At 37.0% G+C, this 22,456-nt stretch overlaps 1 protein-coding gene across 4 annotated transcripts in view; it reads left to right on the top strand.

Moving 5' to 3' along the window:
* Positions 1-22,456, top strand: part of BMP2K (BMP2 inducible kinase) — a 144,388-nt gene that overhangs the window by 28,285 nt on the left and 93,647 nt on the right. The window lies entirely within an intron of this gene.

Raw genomic sequence — 22,456 nt, 5'->3', positions numbered from 1 at the left:
CTTTGAATTTTCATATATATTTTTGGATCAGTTTGTCCAGTTCTGCATAGACAGAGATTTGATAAAGAATTTTTGAAGTATTTCAATCCAGTCTTTCAGTCTATGAGTGATGAATGTCTGTTTATTTAGGTCCTTAATTTCTTTCAATGATGTTTTATAAGTTTTCAGTATACAAGTCTTTATTAAGTTTATTACTAAATATTTTTTCTGATGCTTTTGTCGGTAGAAGTGTTTTCTTAATTTATTTCAGATTGTTCATTGCTAGTGCATAGAAACCCAATTGCTTTAGGCTGGGTGCAGTGGCTCATGCCTGTAACCCCAGCACTTTGGGAGGCTGAGGCAGGTGGATCATGACGTCAGGAGTTCGAGACCAGCCTAGCCAACATAGTGAAACCTCGTCTCTACTAAAAATACACAAAATTAGCCGGGCTTGGTGGCGGGCGTTTGTAGCTGCTTGGGAGGCTGAGGCAGGAGAATGACTTGAATCCGGGAGGTGGAGGTTGCAGTGAGCCGAGATTGCACCACTGCACTCCAGCCTGGGCAACAGAGTGAGTCTCCATCTCAAAAAAAAGAAAAAGAAATACAATTGCTTTTAATTTTTTTTTTCTTTCATTTTTTGTGGCCTGTGAGACATCCCCTGGAGATCCTGAGAACATGCGCTCCTACAATTGCTTTTTACCTAATTATCTTATATCCTGCAACCTGCTGAACTTGTTTATTAGCTCTGATAGGGAATGTGTGTGTGTGTGTGTGTGTGTGTGTATGTTCTTTAGGTTTTCCTATGTATATATTTAAATTTTTAGGATAATTTTTTTTTGAGGCAGGATCTTACTCTGTTGCCTGGGCTAAAGTACAGTAGCACAACCTAGAACTCCTGGACTCATGCATTCTTCCAGCCTCAGCCTTCTAAATAGCTGGGACTACAGGCACATACTACTATGCCCAGTGAATTTTTAATTTTTTTTGTAAAGGTAGAGTCTTGCAATGTTATGCAGGCTGGTCTTGAACTCGTGGCTTCAAGCAGTCCTCCTACCTTGGCCTACCAAAGCACTGGGATTACAGGTATGAGGTATCATGCCTGGTCTGTATGTATAAGATGACATCTACAAATAGAGACAGATTTACTTCTTCTCAATCTGGTTGATCTTTTAAAGTTTTTCCACCTAAATTTCCTGGGCTAGAATCTCCACAATATTGAATAGAAGTGGTGAGACGTAAATATATATACTTGCTGTGTATCAACCAAAGTTAAAAAAAAAAAGTGGTGAGAAAAGACATCCTTGTCTTGTTCCTGATCACAGGGAGAAAGCTTTCCGTCTTTCACCATTAAGTATAATGTTAGCTGTGGGATTTTTGTAGATTTCCTTTATCATATTGAGAAGGTTGCCTTCTATTCCTAGTTTGTTGTTATCATGAAGCAGTGGTGGATCTTTTCTTTTTTTAAAAAAAATATTTTTGAAACGGCATCTCACTCTATCACTCAGGCTGGAGTGCAGTGGCACGTCCTCAGCTCAGTGGAAACTCCATCTCCTGGGTTCAAGCAGTTCTTCCTGCCTCAGCCTCCCGAGTAGCTGGGATTACAGATGCCTGCTACCATGCCCAGCTTTCATATTTTTTTTAGTAGAGATGGGGTTTAGCTATGTTGGCCAGGCTGGTCTTGAATTCCTTAGGTGATCCTCCTGCCTTGACCTCCAAGTGTGCTGGGATTATTGGCATGAGCCACTGCGCCTGGCTGGGTGGTGGATTTTTTTCAAATTTTTTTCCCTGCATTTATTGAGTTGATCATGTGATTTGTTTCCCTTTCTTCTGTTAATGTTTTATTACATTGGTTGATTTTTGGATGCTGAACCAACCTTGCATTCCTGGGGTAAATCTAACTTGGTCATGGAATGTAATCTTTTTTTAATGTATACTGGATTTGGTTTGCTAGTATTTTGTTGGATTTTAACATCTATACTCAAGGGATATTGGTCTGTATTTTTTTTTCTTGTGATGTGTTTTTCTGGCTTTCATAGAATAAGTGACAAAACGTTCCCTTCTATTTTTATGGAGAATTTTTTGAGGATTGGTGTTAATTCATCTTTAAACATTTGATATAATTTATTAGTAAAGCCATCTAATCTTGGGCTTTTCTTTCTTTTTTTTCTTTTATTACTAACTCAATCTCTACTTGTTATAGGTCTGTTTAAATGTTCTATTTCTTGTATCAAATTGATGATTTGTGTCTTTCTAGGAATTTATTGGTTTCATCCAAGTTATCGGATTTGTTGGCATAAAATTATTTACCCTATAATTGCCTTATAATCCTTTTGATTTCTTTAATGTCAATAGTAATATCCCCTTTTATTCCTGATTATATTAATTTATTTTTCTGGTTTTTTCTTGGCTAGTTTAGCTAATGGTTTCCCAGTTTCAGTTTTGTTGATTTTGCTATAATTTTTTTTTAAACTTCTATTTCACTTATTTCCACCCTAATTTGTGTTATTTCCTTTCTTCTACTTGGGGAATAGTATGTCTTGCTTTTTCTAGTTTTTTTTTTTTTTTTTTTTTTTTTTTGAGATGGAGTCTTGCTCTGTTGCCCAGGCTGGAGTGCAGTGGTGTGGTCTTGGCTCACTGCAACGTCTGCCTCCTGGGTTCAAGAAATTCTCTTGTCTCAGCCTCCTGAGTAGCTGGGATTACAGGCGCCTGTCACGGCTTTTTCTAGTGTTTAACATCAGAAGTTACATTATTAATTTGAGATCTTTCTTCCTTTTTTAATACAGGTGTTTTATATCTGTAAATTTCCCTCTAGGAACTACTTTAACTGCATTTCGTTAAGTTTTGGTATGCTGTTTTTTAAATTTTGATTCAGCTAAAAGTATTTTCTCATTTCCCTTGTGATTGCTTCTTTGATGCATTGGTTATTTGAGTGTTTTCTTTAATATCCAGGTGTTCATGAATTTCTCAAATTTCTTTTTGTTATTGATTTCTAATTTAATTGTATTGTAGTTGGAACATACTGTATATGATTTCAGTCTTTTGAAATTTAGGGAGGCCAGTTTTATGTTCTAACATATGTTCTATCCTGGAGAATGTTCTGTGTGGACTTGATAAATGTGCATTTTGCTGTTGTTGAGGGGAATGTTTTATAAATGTCTGTTAGGTCTAGTTGGTTTATAGTGTTTTTCAAGTCTTATTTTCTTGTTCATCTTCTGTCTCCTTGTTCCACTCATTATTGAAAGTGGAGTATTCTCCAACTACTATTGTGTGATTATCTGTTTCTCTTTTCAATTCTGTCAATTTTTGCCTCATGCATTTTGGGGCTTTGTTGTTAGTGTATGTATGTTTGTAATTATTACATCTTTATGATGGATTGGCTCTTTTGTCATTTTATTTCTAATGCCTTTCCTTGTCTTTAGTCACAATTTTTGTCTGAAAGTCTAATTTGTCTGTTATTAGTATAGCTACTGTAGCCCTTCCTTTGGTTATTATATGCATGGTATTACCATCCTTTTAGTTCTAATCTACTTGTGCCTTTTAATCTAAAGTGTTTTTTTGTTGTTGTTGTTGGTAGGATCTTGATTCACTGCAGCCTTGACCTCCTGAGCTTAAACAATCCTCCCAACCTTTGCCTCCTGAGTAGCTGGGACTGCACAGACATGCACCACCACACCTGGCTAATTATTTTTGTTGTTTTGTAGAGACGAGGTTTCACCATGTTGTCCAGTCTGGACTTGAACTCCTGAGCTCACGTGACCTTTCTGCCTTGGTCTCCCAGGATGTTGGGATTATAAATGTGAGCCACTGTGCCTGGCTTAAAGGTGTTTTTTTTTTTTTTTTTTTTTTTTTAAATAATTTCTGTCTCTTTATTAATATTCCTGGTGAGCCATCATTTTCATGCTTTAGTTCTTTAGACATGGTTTTTATCAGTTCTTTGAACATATTTATTGTAGCTGATTTAAAGTCTTTGTCTAATAAGTCTAACATGGGTTTTCTCAGAGACAGTTTCTGTCAACTTGCTTTCTCTCTGTATGCACTATACTTTTCTGTTTCTTTGCATGTCTTATAATTTTTTGTTGAAAATTGTACATTTGAAATAATTGTAATGTGGCAACTCTGGAAACTGGATTCTCTACTGCCAGGATTTTTTTGTTGTTGTTGCTCTTTGGTTACTGACTTTCCTGTACTAATTCTGTGAAGTCTGATCCTTACCCTGTGGGTTGCCACTGAAGTCTGCTCAGATTAGTGGTCAGCTAATGATTGGAGAGTGATTTCCTTAAACACCTGGGACCAATAAGTCTTCTAGCTTTTGCTGAGGTTGTGTGTTGGGGCATGACTTCAGTGCTCCAGTGCAGTTTATAGCTCCTTATAGCTCCTTTCTTTTGCAGAGCCTTAAAGACATACAGAGGTAAGAGGCTAGGTCCTTCTCAGTTCTTTCCTGGGCATGCACACTCTGCTATACATGTGTGTGGCCTCTAAATTACTAGGAGCTAGAGCTTTTCAAAGAGCTTTTTGAAGCCCCTGTAGATATCTCATTCCTACTTCGATTTAAGTTTTTTGGTCAACCTCTTTTTATCTGTGGCTATTATCACTGTATATGACAGCTGCAATATTATACACTTGCTGCTGATTGTTTTAAACAGATGCCCTGGTGATAGGGCTTTTTGCACAGAGTGCCGAGTCAGGTCACATGAAGACAAACCTGGAGAATGGAGCTTTTCTAGGTAGCTGCCTGACAGGTCTAACAGTGACAAGTCTTGGGCTTTTTGGTGAGCTCTAAACCGGTTTTGTTTCCTCCAGTGGATGCTAGGTTGGTAGTTTTCACAGCTACTGCAGTTGTGAGCTGTATGACTTGAAGGCTATCATGGAGCTGGAGAGAGAAGGATGGGAATAAAGCAAGTTAAAATGCTGCAAAGCTTGCTGTTTTTACTGAGATTCATCCAATATTCTTGAGTAAAAACATATTGTTACAAGGCTTTAGCTAATTTCTAGGGTTGTGAAAAAGTTGATTTTGACAATTTTTGCCAGTATCCTTGTTGCTTTTTTTAATAAAGGAGCAAATTTTTGGAGGTCCTTACTTTTCCATTGTGTAAGTGCTTCCCTTCTGATATTTTTATACTTATTTTTCCTTTCAAGCGTTACTTTACCTACCTCTTTGTAAAGTACTATGTACTCTTCTGAGATCCAGTTCACATATTAGTATACTTTTTCAGTGATACCTTTTCTAATTTCCCTGCATGTACCTCACTTTTTGTTTTTGTGTGCCTTAAACATAACTCTTTTACTGCACTTGTTGTGGTATTTCATTTATTTATCCTTATTGCCTGTTAGATTGTGGGATACTTCAGAATACTTTCTGTCTCCCATTCCTAAATGCTGAAGAATCCTTGGAGTTTATCTGAGTTGTTAACATGAATTACAAATGAGGAGGCTGAAGCCTAGAGAGAGGGTGAGACAGTAAACCCTTGACTGAGTATTTTGTGGCAGGTGTGTCTCTAAAATATGCTTTCTACTAATTGTGTAGTACATAATAATTTTATATTTATTAATGCTATTAATTTATATTAAAGGTATGGTTATATGTACTGCTAGATATTTATAAATGAAAACAAGTCTGTCTTAGAATTTGACATATATACATATGCAGGTAAGACCATATGATTACAGATGCAAGACTAGTTAATTTTAAACATAATAGGATATTCTCCCTTTTCTTCTTTCTGAATTTTATAAAAGTAACAACAAAATTGATGTATATGTGTGTATAAGGTAATAAGCTTAATCTTTTAGCTAAATATACAAACAAATGAGTGATGTTTTACCAAGTAATTGTTAGCAAGCAGGTCTATTTTTATCCATTTATAAAGATATTTCTTACAAAATATTTTGGAAATCATTTAAGACATTTCTCTCGGCCAGTTTATAAAATACACAGCTTAATTTGTTGACCTGTCATGTATTGGCTTACAAAAACCCGTATTTTCTCTCCTCCATCAAAAACTCTCTCTCCTCATTTAACTGACTCAGTTAGGGATTACTTATAACTGTTAATTGAAATTCTATCTAGTCTCAGGAAGTGGGAAATTTCCCACACTGAAGTTATTTTTTAAAAAGATTTTTTTTTTTTTTTTTTTTTTTAAAAAGACAGAGTCTTACTCTGTCACCTAGGCTAGAGTGGAGTAGTAGCATGGTCTCGGCTCACTGCAACCTCCATCTCCCAGGTTCAAGTGATTCTCCAGTCTCAGCCTCCTGAGTAGCTGGGATTACAGGTGTACACCACTGCGCCTGGCTGATTTTTGTATTTTTAGTAGAGACAGGGTTTCGCCATGTTGGCTAGGCTGGTCTCAAACTCCTGACCTCATGTGATCCACCTACCTCAGCCTCCCAAAGTGTTAGGATTACAGGTGTGAAACACCGCGCCTGGCCTTTAATGGGAATTTTTTTTCTTTAAGATGCAGGAATATAATAATTCCCCTCCTCTCAGCTATAAATGATAGATCTTAAAAACTAAGCTACAAATAGGGGTAATACCCAAATATATATATGTTGTTTTTATCTGTTCTGTGAAGTTTACTCTTGGAATTCTAATCACCAATTTCACATCTCCCAGTGGATGTCCAGTAGGCATCTCTAACATTGTGTGTCCAAAACTGTGCTATTGGTATTCTGCCCACACCTTCTCTGTTGTCTGTCAAGACCTGTTAAAAGTCTGAGATTTTACCATGCTAAGTCTCCTGCCCCAGGGGAAGACTTACTACCCATTAAAGATTCTGATTCTCTAAACTCAGGGTTGTTTTCATGTAGTGCAACCCACTGCATATGAAGATATCACCTGCCCTTTCCCATAACCCTGTGGGAATTAAGGCTCCGAGATGTGAAGCAAAGTGCTGTTAATCTGGCTAAAACTATTATGGCTGTGGTGGCTCCTACCCATAATCACAGCACTTTGGGAGGCCAAGGCAGGAGGATCACTTGAGCCTAGGAGTTGGAGACCAGCCTGGGCAACATAGTGAGACCCCCCACACCCACATCTCTATCAAAAAGTTAAAAAACTTAGCCGGGCATGGTGGTGTGTGCCTGTAGTTCCAGCTGTTTGGGAGGTTGAGGCTGGGGGATCGCTTGAGCCTGGAGGATCAAGGCTGCAGTTAGCTGTGACCATGCCAGTGCACTCCAGCCTGGACAACAGAGTGAGACCTTTTCTCAGAAGGAAAAAAATACGTATATGCAGAAATGCATGAGACCCATGTTAAATAAATCAACAGTCTTCTCCGTCTCATTTAATGACTTTGTTCTTCTATTTCCTCAGTCCAAAAGCCCCAATACCTTGCAGTCGTTTTAAACTGTTTTTCTCATATCCAATCGTTCAGGAAATCCTATCAGGTCTACCTTCAAAACATATCTAGAATTCTTTTATTTCTCACTAATTCCCACTGCCCTGGTCAAAACCACTATTACCTTGCAACAAAACTATTTCAGATTTACTGATTTCCCCGCTTCTGATCTTGTCTGTCTTCACTCTGTTCTTCACACAGTGGTCATATTAAAATTCAAGTCCAGTCATGTCACTCCTTTGCTGAGAACCCTCTAGTAGTTTTCCATTTCTCTTGGAGCAAAAGCCAGTGACATTAGCCTCATCCATAATAAGACCTTGCATGATCTGGCTCTCTTTTTATTCTGACCTCTCTTATTTTCCTCCCCCTTATTTATTCTGCTCTAGGCTTCCTGATCCTTTTGCTGTTCCTCAAACTTACCAACCATGCCTCCTGCCTTAGGGCCTTTGCACTTCCTGTTCTCTTTATCTGGAATGTACTTGCCTTGATGTCTGCATGGCCCATTCCCTCACTTTCTTCATATCTATACTCAAAGTCACCTCAGGCCTTCCCCATGTACCCTGATTAAAGATTTCAGCCTCCTCCATCCTTCTCCCAACACAATTTTCCAAGGGACCATCTATTCTTGCTTTAATTTTTTTCTTCTCAGGACTTACCGTTGTCTTCTATGTACTATATATTTTACTTGTTTATTTTGTTTCAGTCATTCTAGAATGTAAGCTCACAAGGGCAGTTCTCTGATTTGTTTGTAGTTAGTTTTGTTCATAGCATGTAGATCAGTATTTGGCACATTTTGAGCATTTAATATATATTGTTGATTGAATAAGTGAATGACTAAATGGTGTAGTTTCTTTGACTTGAAGCAGATGCTCCAGCAACGTAAGAATGAGTGTAGGGGAGTGTGAAAAAGCAAAATGGGGACTTGGAATGAGATGAAAAGTAGAGTTTGGTAGTGAGTGAAGGTAGGGAAATGTTCCTTGGCAGCGGTGACATGGTGTAGTCATCTGTTTCCCTCTGTCCTCAAGAATTACTCCTTTTTGAGTTAAAAAAGGTATTTTCTTTTTCTTTTTTTTTTTTAATTTATTATACTTTAAGTTCTAGGGTACATATGCACAACGTGCAGGTTTGTTACATATGTATACATGTGCCATGTTGGTGTGCTGCACCCATTAACTTGTCATTTACATTAGGTATATCTCCTAATGCTATCCCCCCTCCCCCTTCCCCACAACAGGCCCTGGTGTGTGATGTTCCCCTTCCTGTGTTCAAGTGTTCTCATTGTTCAATTCCCACCTATCAGTGAGAACATGCAGTGTTTGATTTTCTGTCCTTGCAATAGTTTGCTGAGAATGATGGTTTCCAGCTTCATCCATGTCCCTATGAAGGACACGAACTCATCCTTTTTTTATGGCTGCATAGTATTCTATGGTATATATGTGCCACATTTTCTTAATCCAGTCTATCACTGATGGACATTTGGGTTGATACCAAGTCTTTGCTATTGTGAATAGTGCTGCAGTAAACATTCATGTGCATGTGTCTTTATAGCAGCATGATTGATAATCCTTTGGGTATATACCCAGTAATGGGATGGCTGGGTCAAATGGTATTTCTGGTTCTAGATCCTTGAGGAATTGCCACAGTGTCTTCCATGATGGTTGAACTAGTTTACAGTCCCACCAACAGTATAAAAGTGTTTCTATTTCTCCACATCTTCTCCAGCACCTGTTGTTTCCTGACTTTTTAATGATTGCCATTCTAGCTGGTGTGAGATGGTATCTCATTGTGGTTTTGATTTGCATTTCTTTGATGGCCAGTGATGATGAGCATTTTTTCATGTGCAATGCCATCCCCATCAAGCTACCAATGACTTTCTTCACAGAATTGGAAAAAACTACTTTAAAGTTCATATGGAACCAAAAAAGAGCCCACATTGCCAAGACAATCCTAAGCCAAAAGGACAAAGCTGGAGGCATTATGCTACCTGACTTCAAACTATACTATAAGGCTACACTAACCAAAACAGCATGGTACTGGTACCAAAACAGAGATACAGACCAATGGAACAAAACAGAGACCTCAGAAATAATACCAGACATCTACAACCATCTGATCTTTGACAAACCTGATAAAAACAAGAAATGGGGAAAGGATTCCCTATTTAACAAATGGTGCTGGGAAAACTGGCTAGCCATATGTAGAAAGCTGAAACTGGATCACTTCCTTACACCTTATTCAAAAATTAATTCAAGATGGATTAAAGACTTAAATGTTAGACCTAAAACCATAAAAACCCTAGAAGAAAACCTAGGCAATACCATTCAGGACATAGGCATGGGCAGCGTCTTCATGTCTAAAACACCAAAAGCAATGGCAACAAAAGCCAAAATTGACAAATGGGATCTAATTAAACTAAAGAGCTTCTGCACAGCAAAAGAAACTACCATCAGAGTGAACAGGCAACCTACAGAATGGGAGAAAATTTTTGCAATCTACTCATCTGACAAAGGGCTAATATCCAGAATCTACAAAGAACTCAATCAAATTTACAAGAAAAAAAACAACCCCATCAAAAAATGGGCAAAGGATATGAAAAGACACTTCTCAAATATGGTATTTTCTTTTTCTCATGCTCATGCCATTGCAAATGCTATTCTCTGCCCTGTGCTTGAGCTCTTCCTCCCTTACTGTCCTATTATTATCCATCTTTCAGGTTCTATCTTCTGTAATGGATTCTTTAATCATTTCATATATTTGTGTTCTTTTTAAAACATTAGCCTGTTGATATGGTTTGACTGTGTCCACACCAAATCCCATCTTGAATTGTAGTGCCTATAATCCCCAGATGTCATGGGAGGGACCCGTTGGGAAGTAATTTATTCATGGGGGGCAGGTTCCTCCATGCTGTTCTCATGATAGTGAGTGAGTTCTCACAAGATCTGATGGTTTATAAGGGGCTTTTCCCCCTTTTGCTTAGCACTTCTTGCTGTTACCATGTGAAGAAGGACGGGCTTGCTTCCCCTTCTGCCGTGATTGTTAAGTTTCCTGAGGCCTCTCCAGCCATGATGAACTGTGAGTCAGTTAAACCTTTCCTTTATCAATTACCCAGCCTTGGGTATGTCTTTATTAGCAGTGTGAGAATAGACTAATACACTTGTCAAGGGCAAAAAAAAAATGCTATATTACGGATGTTTTCCCTTTTATAACTTTTTAAAAAAATATAGTTTGCAGCCCTTGATGCCTTTACTACATTTGATATTATATTCACATCTAGAGACTGGCACTTTAATTTCATAGTGGCTTAATTCTAAGATTCTTTCATTTGGCTGATTGATAAAGGAGCTTAACTAATTTTTCAATGTTTTTTTCCCCAATTTGGGAAATAGGATGAACACTCCAACTTTAAGAGCAATAAATGAAATTAAATGAGGACTCCAATTTTCAGGGTAATGATAAGAAAGAATGCATTTCCTGAAGATAAAGGTCGTTCCTTTTCTCCTTTTACTATATCTTTAGGCCTCATATTGTTTCATTTTTAGACTGCTATGGTTAGTCGAAACTATATACTTTGGTGTGAAATTGGTAGTTTAATTCTGGCTCTGCTATTGATAGTCATGATCTCGAAGAACTTGCTAAAATCCTCAGAGCTTATTATCATTTCTGTTTTTAAAAAGTAGAGGAATAAAGTTAATACCAAAAATATGTGTTAAGAATTAAATGAGGTAATTATGTGAAGATATAGCATGAAGCCTGGTACATGAAAGCCCATAAAATATTTTGATTTACATCTTTTTCTGTATAAAGAGGTAATTTCTTTTCAGGAGGATAAGAGATAATAGCCAATGTGAAGTAATATGAAGAATTAATTGTCAAATTTGAAATACTTTTTAAAGGATGGACTCAAAAGGATTTTAATATTATAGTTTGTCATGTAATAATTAGACTAAATATGATTTATGTGGTAAAGAAATTAAATTCTGTTTTCAGAATTTGAATGGTATATTAGAAATGTAGTAAATGTCAAGGGAAAATAATCAGAAATTAATTGCTTTTTTTTCATAGATGATCAATGTAGCAATTATAGCTTGTCAATTAGAACAACTTCCCAGGAGAAGTAGTTCATTGATTTTAAGTTATTCACTCAACAGATATTTCAGTATCTGACAAAGCGGTAAGCGTCGTTGATACTGTGATAAACAAGGGGTACGCAGTCTCTCCCCTTACAGAATTTACGTCCTAGTGGACAAGAGAGGCACTGGATAAGTATTTCAAGCCTAAATACTGTTGTGTGTAAATTATTAGAAGTTCTTGTTGTAGGGCCTGTAAACTCAGATGCCTGTAAAGGCCAGGCATGTAATGTAAACAAGTAAACTGGGACAGAGCCCTGAGACAATGGAGGGTAGAGGGGGCTGTGATGAACTGCATTAGCACATGCCCTGTGTAAAGGCTACAGCAACTAATGCCATTTGGTTGATGTCATGTAAGAATGAGGGCCTACTGTTTCTCTATTTCTAAGTTTTTCAAGAAAAGCTGAAAAATCTAGATTGTCATCTGGTATAGTGCAGTCTTTTTTAAGGCACTGAGTAGTCCAAAGCAAACGTGGTTTTCGGCCTGCAGGCCTTTTTTATATAGGGAGTGCTGCCTGTTAAGTAAGGTTCTATTTAGAATAAAATTTTAGAGACTCTATTGCTCTCTCTTGATTACTTCATTTTCTTTTTGTTCCTCCTAAATTCTGTTATTCCCACATCTTCCCATTTGTAATTATGTACCTAGATTTTCTTCTGGCCTAACTCTAACAAGGGTAGTTGTAGACTGTAAAAATCATTAGACTGTGAGATTTCTATGGGAAAAAACCAAAAGTCCTTCTGTCTCCATCGTATCTGGTTTGTGTTGGCTAGCTCTTTTCCTTCATTTTCACTGTTTGGTTTATTCTTCATCTGTAAAATGGGGATAAGAAGATAAATGCCTCACATGTGTTGAGAATAAAATAAGACAGTATATTTTTTGTTTTTTCTTCTCTTCCTGTTCTTGGCCCAGTCAGATGTACCAACTCATTCCTTCGTTGCCTTGTGAGAGATAGCACTTACTGATGTACTAAGTTGGTGAGAATTTAAGTTACTAATTACTCTTTAGTAGTATTTCCACTTTTTAAAGAAACTCCTGGAGTCCTTGCCTTAATCTAAAGTAACAGTGCTCTGATGTATCACAGGCTAGTGGTCACTGGGTAGGAGGAAATTTCCTTTGGCTCAGACCCCACAGGCAAATAAGTGCTTGTTCCACTTATCTTGAAGATTGTTTTCAAATGACATTGTTTTCTTTGGCAATGGTTGAAACCAGAAGTTGTGGGACAGTTTGGTATTTCCTCTGTTTTACTAATTTGCATGATGTTTGATGATTAATACAGCTCAGAAAGACCATGTGTAATTTTATCCCTTCATCTATCTTTCTTCTTCAAGTCCCTAGGAAAACAAACTTGATAGGAGTAAATATCACTAACAGCCCAATCTTTAATAAACAAACAGTGCCTGCCTGTGTTGGGATGTTGGACCTAAGATACAGGAACTATATCCAAGGGATGTAGGTCCCTAGGATACCATAAACATTTTCTGTGGCAAGAGACTTCTGGTGACTTTGGGGATGTTTCAAGTCTGAATAATCAGCAGATAATTCTCAGTGGTGATGGTGAAGTTGTTGCTTGGCAAGAGAGAAATCGCCTGGGGAAAACATACTTTGTTTTTTGTTCTTTTTCTTCCAACTTTATTCTGAAAAAAAATTAAAATATACGGAAGTTGAAAGAGTGGTACAGTGAATAATATGCCCGTCATCTACATTCAATTACTAATAACATTTTACTACATTTCCTTTATACATTTTTACAACATGTGGGTAATTTTGAATAGGGACTGTACAAGATAATAATTATTTTCTTAGGTAGGACAGAGAGTACTATAGTTATATAGAATAATATATGGACCGTTAGGATGTATATGTGTTTAAGTATTCATTAAGTATTAATGAGTAAATTACAAGAAGTTCATGGAGGATGGAAACTTTTAAAAAAGCATTAACGACTAAAGTGACATGATGTGTACAGATTGCTTTCACGTAGTTGAGCACCAACAACAAACATGTTTTACAGTTGTTTCTTTGAAACTGGAATTCAGTCAAGGATTACGTATTGCATAGAATAACCCTCACTCGCTCTAAAAAATGGGTCACATTGACTCTTTGTCTAGTTATCTTGTATAGTGTTCCACGTCTAGCTTTGTCTGATTTCTTCTTTCTGTAATCATTTTCCTCATTCTGGCTCCTGTATGTTTTTGGTAATGTGAAGTTAAACCTCAAGGTTTTTTCAGGCTAAAGGTTTTTTGGCAAGGGTACTTCATAGGTGATGCTGTGTACTTTATACTGCATCACATGTTAAGAAACATAATGTCAGTTTGTCCCAGTGTTAGTGACTACCAGATCTCTCCCTTGGAAAGTGATGTTTTTCCTTTCATACTTGGGTACTATATGAATATCCTATTTATTAACCTTTCATCTATGATTTTAGCATACATTGATGATCCTTGGGGAATCAATTTTTAAATATTTTACTCATTTTTTTCTACACACTTTGATACTTTTTCTCCCAATTTCACTAACAGTGTCTTGTCATTTTTGGGAATGACTAATTGGGCAAGAAAATGCATGGAAAACTACAGTTACAAAAAGCATTTAACGGTATCTACTTTTATTTGACTTCTTCCAAGGTTGATTTTCAGTTCTTTGCAAATAAAGTACTGTTTAAGACCTGAGAGATGTTCACTAAGTGCAAATTATGCTGGACTAAATTAATTTCTTGTAATGAATCGATCACTTTTACTTGTCATGTCAAAGAAATTAGTTTATGTTAATTAAAATAAAGCATTTAAAAAACTCCTTTTTCTTATGGGAAATCAGAGGAGGTTAATTCCAGTTTCAAAGAAACAACTGTAAAACATGTTTGTTGTTGGTGCTCAACTACGTGAAAGCAATCTGCACACATCATGTCACTTGAGTCGTTAATGCTTTTTTAAAAGTTTCCATCCTCCACGAACATTGATTATTCATTGTGTATTTACTATTGTATGAAGCCCTTCTCAAGTTGCTTAACACATAGCAGAAGAGACATATTGATAGTCAGCTATGTGGTCTGGACAGGAATTTGTGTTTTCAAGAAATGCGGTACAACCTGAAAGGAAGTCTAATTGTATGGACACACAAATATTTAAAAATTTATCAAGTACTCATTAATTCAGTATTACATGTCTCTGAAATATTTGGTACTGATTTTGAGGACCGTTTGGCTTCTTGACAATCAGTTTTGAATAATGGATAGATTTAAAGCTTCTTAATTGGTAGTTGAATGCATACTTCTCATCTTCCTAAGCAGAAGATATAATACACACATAACTTATTCCTGAGTAGATAGCTGTGTTCCAAAAACAATTCTCTGACACAACTGAGTATCCAACAATTCCATTCAATTCTAACACTTAACTGTTCAAAGTTAGCACAGACTCCACAGGTTAAGGGACATAGTCCAACAAGACTACCCCCCTTCAAACACCAGCTCTAAGTCTTGGGGGTCATCTGTACTTCTGATAAACTTGACTACAAATTTGGGGGTTCCCTTTGGGTTTGATAATTTGCTACAGTGACCCGCAGAACTCAGGAAAGTGCTATGCTTACAATTACTCTTCTATTAGAAGGGACATGAATGAACGAAAACAGGTACGTAGCACAAGGTCTGGAAGGGTGCTGAGTGCAGAAGTTTTTATCCTCATGCCAGGTACACCACTCTGCCAGTACAGCAGTATGTTCACCAGCCAGGAAACTCTGAACCTCATATTCAGAGTTTTTATTGAGGTCTCACAAAATAAGCACGATTGATTAAATCATTGGCCATATGATTGAACTCAATCTCTAGTCTCTCTCCTATCCAGAGAGGTAGGGGGCAGGGGGAAAGGGAAGGGAGAGGCTGAAAGTTCCAACCCTCTAATCTAATCTTTCTAACCTCTAGTTGGTTTTCTGATGATCAGCCCCATTCTGAAGCTATGTAGGGCCCCATGATGACTTAACCTCTTAGCATAACGAAGAAATGTCTGCTAGGGAATTCTAAGTGGTTCTGAAGTTCTGTACCAGAAACTAGGAACAAAGAACAGACATATATTTTTTCTCATATTATGGTAATAGAGTCAGAGTGATGCTTTTAATAAACATAATACAATTTTAGGGCTTTTCCTCCCTAAAATGGATGGGGGAGGCATTCATTTAGATCTTATTTTGAGTGGCTATATTGAATTGCTATTCCATTAGGCACACGAAGCCAAAACATAGAGGTGAATTATGGTGTTTAAAAAAAGAGGTGAATTTTTTTTTTTTTTTGAATTTAAGCTCTGGGGTACATGTGCATAACGTGCAGATTTGTTACATATTTATACACATGCCATGGTGGTTTGCTGAGGTTATATACTCATTATAATACCTATAATCCTTCAGGATTGCTGGATCAAATGGTATTTCTAGTTCTAGATCCTAGAGGAATCGCCACACTGTCTTCCACAATGGTTGAACTAATTTACACTCCCACCAACAGTGTAAAAGCATTCCTATTTCTCCACATCTTCTCCAGCATCTGTTGTTTCCTGACTTTCTAACTGGCATGAGATGGTAGTTCATTGTGGTTTTGATTTGCATTTCTCAAATGGTGTTGGAAAAAAGAGATGATCTTAGCCTTCATTTAACACCTCACATTTCCAGTTCTTTAAAAAAGTATTTTATAAGCTGATTTGAGGTTTGAATAACTTATTTTGTACTTCTATTTATACTTTTATGCACGTATGACTTGGGCATGGTGAAGCAGGTAAGTATAGTCTCCTTGAATTTTACTGTCTTTATATTAGCTTGTTTGTCAAGCAGTGTATTAGTTCCCAGTCTTCTTTTTTAGAATGTGTAGTTTAACTCTAACCTTCATAAGATGAAGCAGTGTTTTTTTTTTTTTTTTTTTTTTTTCTTTTTCTTTCTTTCTGAGACAGAGTCTTGCTCTGTCACACAGGCTGGAGTGCAGTGGTGTGATGTCAGCTCACAGCAACCTCTGTCTCCTAGGATCAAGCGATTCTTGTGCCTCAGCCTCCCCGAGTTGCTGGTATTACAAGTGCATGCCACCATGACTGGCTCATTTTTTTGTAGTTTTAGTAGAGACAAGGTTTTACCATGTTGCCCAGGCTGGTCTGGAACTCTTGAGCTCAGGTGATCCACCCTCCTTGGCCTCCCAAAGTGCTAGGATTACAGGTGTGAGCCACCATGCCTGGCCAAGTAGTAATAGCAGCAGCCTAATACTACTGATAGTATTAGTAGTAGTTACAAAAGCTGCTGTTTATGAAATGAACTGTACTAGTGCTTTGCATATAGAATCTCATTTATTCTTTAGAATAGTCCTGTGAGGAGACCTTATTATCTCTGCTGAATGTATAAGGAAACTGGAGCTCAGAAATTAATTTGCTTTTGGTCACACAATTAGTAATGGTGGAGTTAGTATTTACTTTTATGTCTGACTCCAAAAGCCTTGCTTCCCCCTTCCCCTTGATATGCTGGATTCCAAGAAGAAATTTAGCAGAACATTTTTTTCCATCTTTCATTGATTCATTCATTCAATAAATAGTATTGTGTGCCTACTCACTTACCAGGCATTATACATAGAAGTGCTTATTGCTTCAAAACCTCCAACCCCCATAATATTCACTGTTAATGTAAGGGACAAAATCCTTTCATTTCTTGTTGGTCACTTCTTTGAAATGATTTTACAATACTCAGTCTTGCCCAGTATGTAATATCTAGGTCTTTTTTTGTCATCTAATAGAAATAGAGAAACAGTAGGCCCTCATTCTTACATGACATCAACCAAATGGCATTAGTTGCTGTAGCCTTTACACAGGGCATGTGCTAATGCAGGTCATCACAGCCCCCCTACCCTCCATTGTCTCAGGGCACTGTCCCAGTTTACTTGTTTACATTACACGCCTGGCCTTTACAGGCATCTGAGTTTACAGGCTTACTGGCATTATTAATATTATTGTACAATTATCTTATGTTGGTTATCTTACTATAATGACTGTGAAAATGGAGAAATCTTGAAGCAACTTTAAAAGTTTTTAGGCTAATTTTAGTCTAACTGAAATTTAGAAATTTAGCAGGAAGTATTTGGTAAAATGCCATCAGTATATCATATGCCCACTTAATAATAGTATTAGCTTACTTGTGCTTACACATTCATCCATTGCTTTGTGAGATGACTAGGTATGGATATAGGGCTGAAGCCATTCTAAGGGAAATATGCAATCTTTTTCTTCTGGTAACTTTTAGGATTTTCTTTTTATCTTGAGCCTTCTGAAATTTCATGACGATGAGCCTTGATGTGGATCTTTTTGTTCTGTGTGCTGGGTATTTGCTTGGTGAGCCCTTTTCATGTGGAAACCGATGAACTTCAAGTTTGATTGTGTGTGTGTGTGTGTGTGTGTGTGTGTTACATCTTTGATACATTTTCCCCCCTCATTTTCTCTTTTCTTTTTCTGAAGTGTCTGTTGTTTAGATACTAGATCTACTGGACTTTTTTTTTTCTGAGACGGAGTTTCACTCTTGTTGCCCAGGCTGGAGTGCAATGGCGTGATCATGGCTCACTGCAACCTCTGCCTCCTCGGTTCAAGCAGTTCTTTTGCCTCAGCCTCCCAAGTAGTGGGTTTACAGACATGTGCCACCACACCCAGTTAATTTTTGTATTTTTAGTAGAGATGGGGTTTCACCGTGTTGGTGAAACTGGTCTCGAATTCCTGACCTCAGGTGATCCTTCCACCTCGGCCTCCCAAAGTGCTGGGATTACAGGCGTGAGCCACCATGCCCAGCCTGAACTGGTTTTTTAATATTCCAGTCTTTTATCCTTTGAAAAAATTGTGGAATATTTCCTTAATTTTATCTTCTAGCTCCTCTGTTGAAGCTTTAACTTTTGATTTCTTTATTCTATTTTGTAAAAGTAATTTCTCATTCTCCAAATATCCCTTTTATAGAACTCTGCTCTTATTTCATGACTGCAATGTCTTTCTTCTACTCTTAAGAATATTTATAGATTCTTTGGATGATTTCTTTAGCTCCCAGCACCTCTTCAAAGTTCTTTTTTTCTGTTTGCTTTTTTTAATCTCTTGTCATGTTAAAGGGTTTCTTTGAACGTCTGATCATCTTTTTGTGTCTGTTCTTTTTAAAGAGTGAAGTTCTAAAGTGATGATGATGGAAACGATTTGTGTAAATGGGACAAGTTTCTTGACTTGGGGCTTCACTTTAGGGTGACGATGCGGAAAGCCACTTTTAAATTCTGTGACTCCCACATTTCATTATCTGTATGTTTTTTCCTGTTTCCCAGAAAAAAATTCTTTTCTCCAATTTCTGTTTGTGAGTATGTCTCGCTGCCAGTGTTCTTGTAGCTGAACAGTGGTCTTGAGTTCAGGTGGGGGAGTTCTCTTTTCAGTAGGCATTTACTTAATTCTTTCTTTTTTTTTTATTCAGGACTACACTCACCTTTCTTCTATTCCCATGCCCCCAAATGTTTCCTGATGTCTCACATATACTGCTAGTTTAATTAATACTGCGTAGGGGCGAGTGTTGGCCTGTCTGTGGGGAATGGGGTAGCGAATCAAGAGGTCTGACTGACCTTAAGTCAGTTTTCCTATTTGCCGGTGAACTACTTAGCCCTGTTTTAAGGATTATTTTGTTATTGATCAGTTTCTACTCCTTTGGGTACCTCTAGTTGATCAATTAATAACTATTTCAGAGGAACTGTGGGAAAGATACGAAGGATAGATATGTTAGCTTTATCACTTTTCATTCTTTTGTGTTATCTTTTTAAATGAATTTGTGGAGAGTTACAAATATGTATAGCATCAGTAAATTAAAATGTTTTAATTAAAGCATGGAAATGACAAATTAAAGCAAGGAGAAATAATTGCTTAATAGAAGCAATAAATAATGGCTTACCAGAAGGAGAAGTTAGTCTGTAGCAGTATATGCCATATGTTCATATATAGTTACTACAGAGACCTGGCATCTCTAGAGCAGTGCTTTCCAAGTGAGTGTGAACTGTGTTGTCCTTATTTTATTATTACCGTACTACAGTGTATAAAAATTGAGAGATATCCTGGGTGGCTGGCACTTGGGATTAGATGGAGAATTGTCCATTATGATTCTTCTTAGTTGAAACAAATTTAGATTGGCTTAACAAAGCTACTCTTTCATTTTAATCTGGTTACCTTTGTGTGTGTGTGTGTGGAGACCAGAGGTAAGATTTCAATTAGGTGTCCTGTGAAATTATTTCATGTGTAAATGTTATATCCTACCCTTGAAAAAAGCTGGAGGAGGCTGAGAATTACTGCTCTTTAAAGAATACGCCTATGAATGAAACTTCTATATTTAGTTATACAATTTGTATAGTTTATAGAGTGCAAAAGATACCAATCATTTTTCTTGCTTTCATGAGTACACATTTATTTCCCATTTTATTTCATCAGATCAATATCTGTCATAATTTTGCTTTTATGGTCTTTTGAGAACATTTAGAATGCTTCATAATACTCTCATAATTACATGTTTGGAATTATACAATTTAGCATTAATATAACAACTGTGCTTTACAGTATTAAATTGTACATACATATATAGTCTGTGGTTACTGCCAATAATCTTATGATTTATGTACAGAAATTTGTGGAAAACTGAAGTACATGATAATATAGTCAAATTCTAGATAGAAGTACCTGAGTGAGTGATGAATGTGAAATTGGGTTGGTCATGAAAGAGTTCTGTGAGGAAAAATAAATACTTAAGAATTTGATAAGCTATAGATAGGTGGCAAGTATTACACTCCTCTCGTGGACTACTATAGTGTTCTAACTGGTTACCTCTCCGTAAATGCATTCTTCAAACAGAAATAATATTAGCTTATCGGAAAATTCTTGAAAAGATAGTACTGGGGAAAGCATAAATATTTATTACATTTTATTCTCAAAGTAGATACAATTAACGATCACTGTTTACCTTGTTTAGGTAGAAATCCTTTCTTGAAGTTGAACGTATTTTCTGTATTCAGAAAACTTAACATTTGATAAGATCTGTCTAAATTAGGGTTAGTAGAATTGGAAAACTTTCATTTTGGGAATGGTTTTTGTGAAGAAAACCTACTTGATACTTTTTTTTCTCATTTCTCTGATTCACAGGGATAAAATCACATTGTTCTGTGGGAGGATAAGAATAGGTATATAGGATCCATGGTTCCTCTGGGAACTTGGTTCAGTGACTACATGGTTGTGCATCAGAACCATTTAGGGGAACTCTTTTCGTCCTTCCATCTAATAAACAATTTAAAACATATACAAAAGTGTAATAGTATAACAAGTAGGCAGATTTTTAGTGCTCTTTCTCTCTCTCTATATATAGTTATACCTGTATATCTATATAAATATATAAATGGGGTTACCATTTAGACCTACTGATTCAGACTTGGGGCCAGAATTTGGAAACTGTTCAAGATAAATTCATACACAGACCACCTCAGGCAATTCTGATGCACAGCTACGTTTGGGAAAGCATTGTTTTAGGGAAATAATCTAGACCTAGATAGATAAATGTCTCAAAACAAATGCTATTTAAATGATTTCTCTCAGCTGTACTTGTACCACCTCCTTATCTAGATAAATTCTTTCTTTCCACATTTTCCTTAGTTTTTGTAACCAAATAAAATTATGGTAGTTTAAGTGGCCCTTTCTATTAGGTCTTTTACTTTCTGGCTTGTTAATGTTTACATATGAAATTAGTGCTAAGTGAGTTTCTTTTAAAGTAGTGCCCTGCATTGTTAGAGATTTTACATAAAGTACCTTTCCCAAACATCGTCATCATCTGATTTATTCCTAGAACTACCTTGTGGGTGGTTGATTTGATTTCCCTAACACTATATATGTGGAAATCCAGATCTACAAAATGGAAAATTGTATAGTTTCTTATAAGTGGACATGGAAGATGTAGAGAATCTGGAAAGAGTATGTACTGATTCTGGAGTTTCCTAGGAGCTTATATTAGTCTGTTCTCATGCTGGTAATAAAGACATACCTGAGACTGTCTAATTTATAAAGGAAAGAGATTTAATAAACTCACAGTTCCATGTGGCTGGGGAGGCCTCACAATCATGGCAGAAGGTGAATGAGGAGCAAAGTTACATCTTACATGGTGGCAGGCAAGAGAGCTTATGCAGGGGAACTCCTATTTATAAAACCATTAGATCTTGGAGTGATTCACGACCGCAAGAACAGTCTGAGGGAATCTGCCCCCTTGTTTTAATTATCACCAGCAGGCTCTGCCCTTGACACGTGGGGATTATTACAGTTCAAAGTGAGATTTCGGTGGCGACACAGCCAAATCTTACCAGAGCTCTTTTCCCCTATTATGTATTTCTAATAGTTTTTTTTTCCTTTTACAACTTGTATTGACCTGAGTGCAGGTGACTTATTGCTCAGGATGCTGCTTTTTAAAGGCTATCAAATTAATGCAAGTGATACACCATTTTTTAAAAAAGTAATTAAGCAATAGCATATTCTGTGTCAAGATAAATTCATGTGGAAATCTTTGTTTAGATATGATAGAATTGTTCTTTACAATACCTACCTAGTGCTTCAGATAAGATGCTTTCTCAGCTGCAGTTAACAGAATTTCCGGCCAGGTGCTGTGGCTCACACCTGTAATTCCAGCACTTTGGGAGGCCAAGGCGGGCAGATCTTGAGATCAGGAGTTCAAGACCAGCAGCCTGGCCAACATAGCAAAGCCTTGTCTCTACAAAAATACAAAAAATTAGTCAGGTGTGGTGGCAGGCACCTGTAATCCCAGCTGCTTGGGAGGCTGAGGCAGAAGAGTCGCTTGAACCTGGGAGGCGGAGGTTGCGGTGAGCCGAGATTGTGCCACTGCACTCCAGCCTGGGCAACAAGAGTGAAACTCCCTCTCACAAACAAAAACCCAAAAAACAGAATTTCCGTGTAAACCGTGGCTTAAGTAATGAAGGCATTTACTATGTGAGTTCTAGAGGGAGGTGGTTC

This window comes from Piliocolobus tephrosceles, chromosome 3 (genome assembly GCF_002776525.5).
Source record: "Piliocolobus tephrosceles isolate RC106 chromosome 3, ASM277652v3, whole genome shotgun sequence".
Lineage (NCBI taxonomy): Eukaryota > Metazoa > Chordata > Mammalia > Primates > Cercopithecidae > Piliocolobus > Piliocolobus tephrosceles.
The sequence above is the reverse complement of the archived record's forward strand: the minus strand, read 5'-3'. Positions and strand labels throughout refer to the sequence as shown.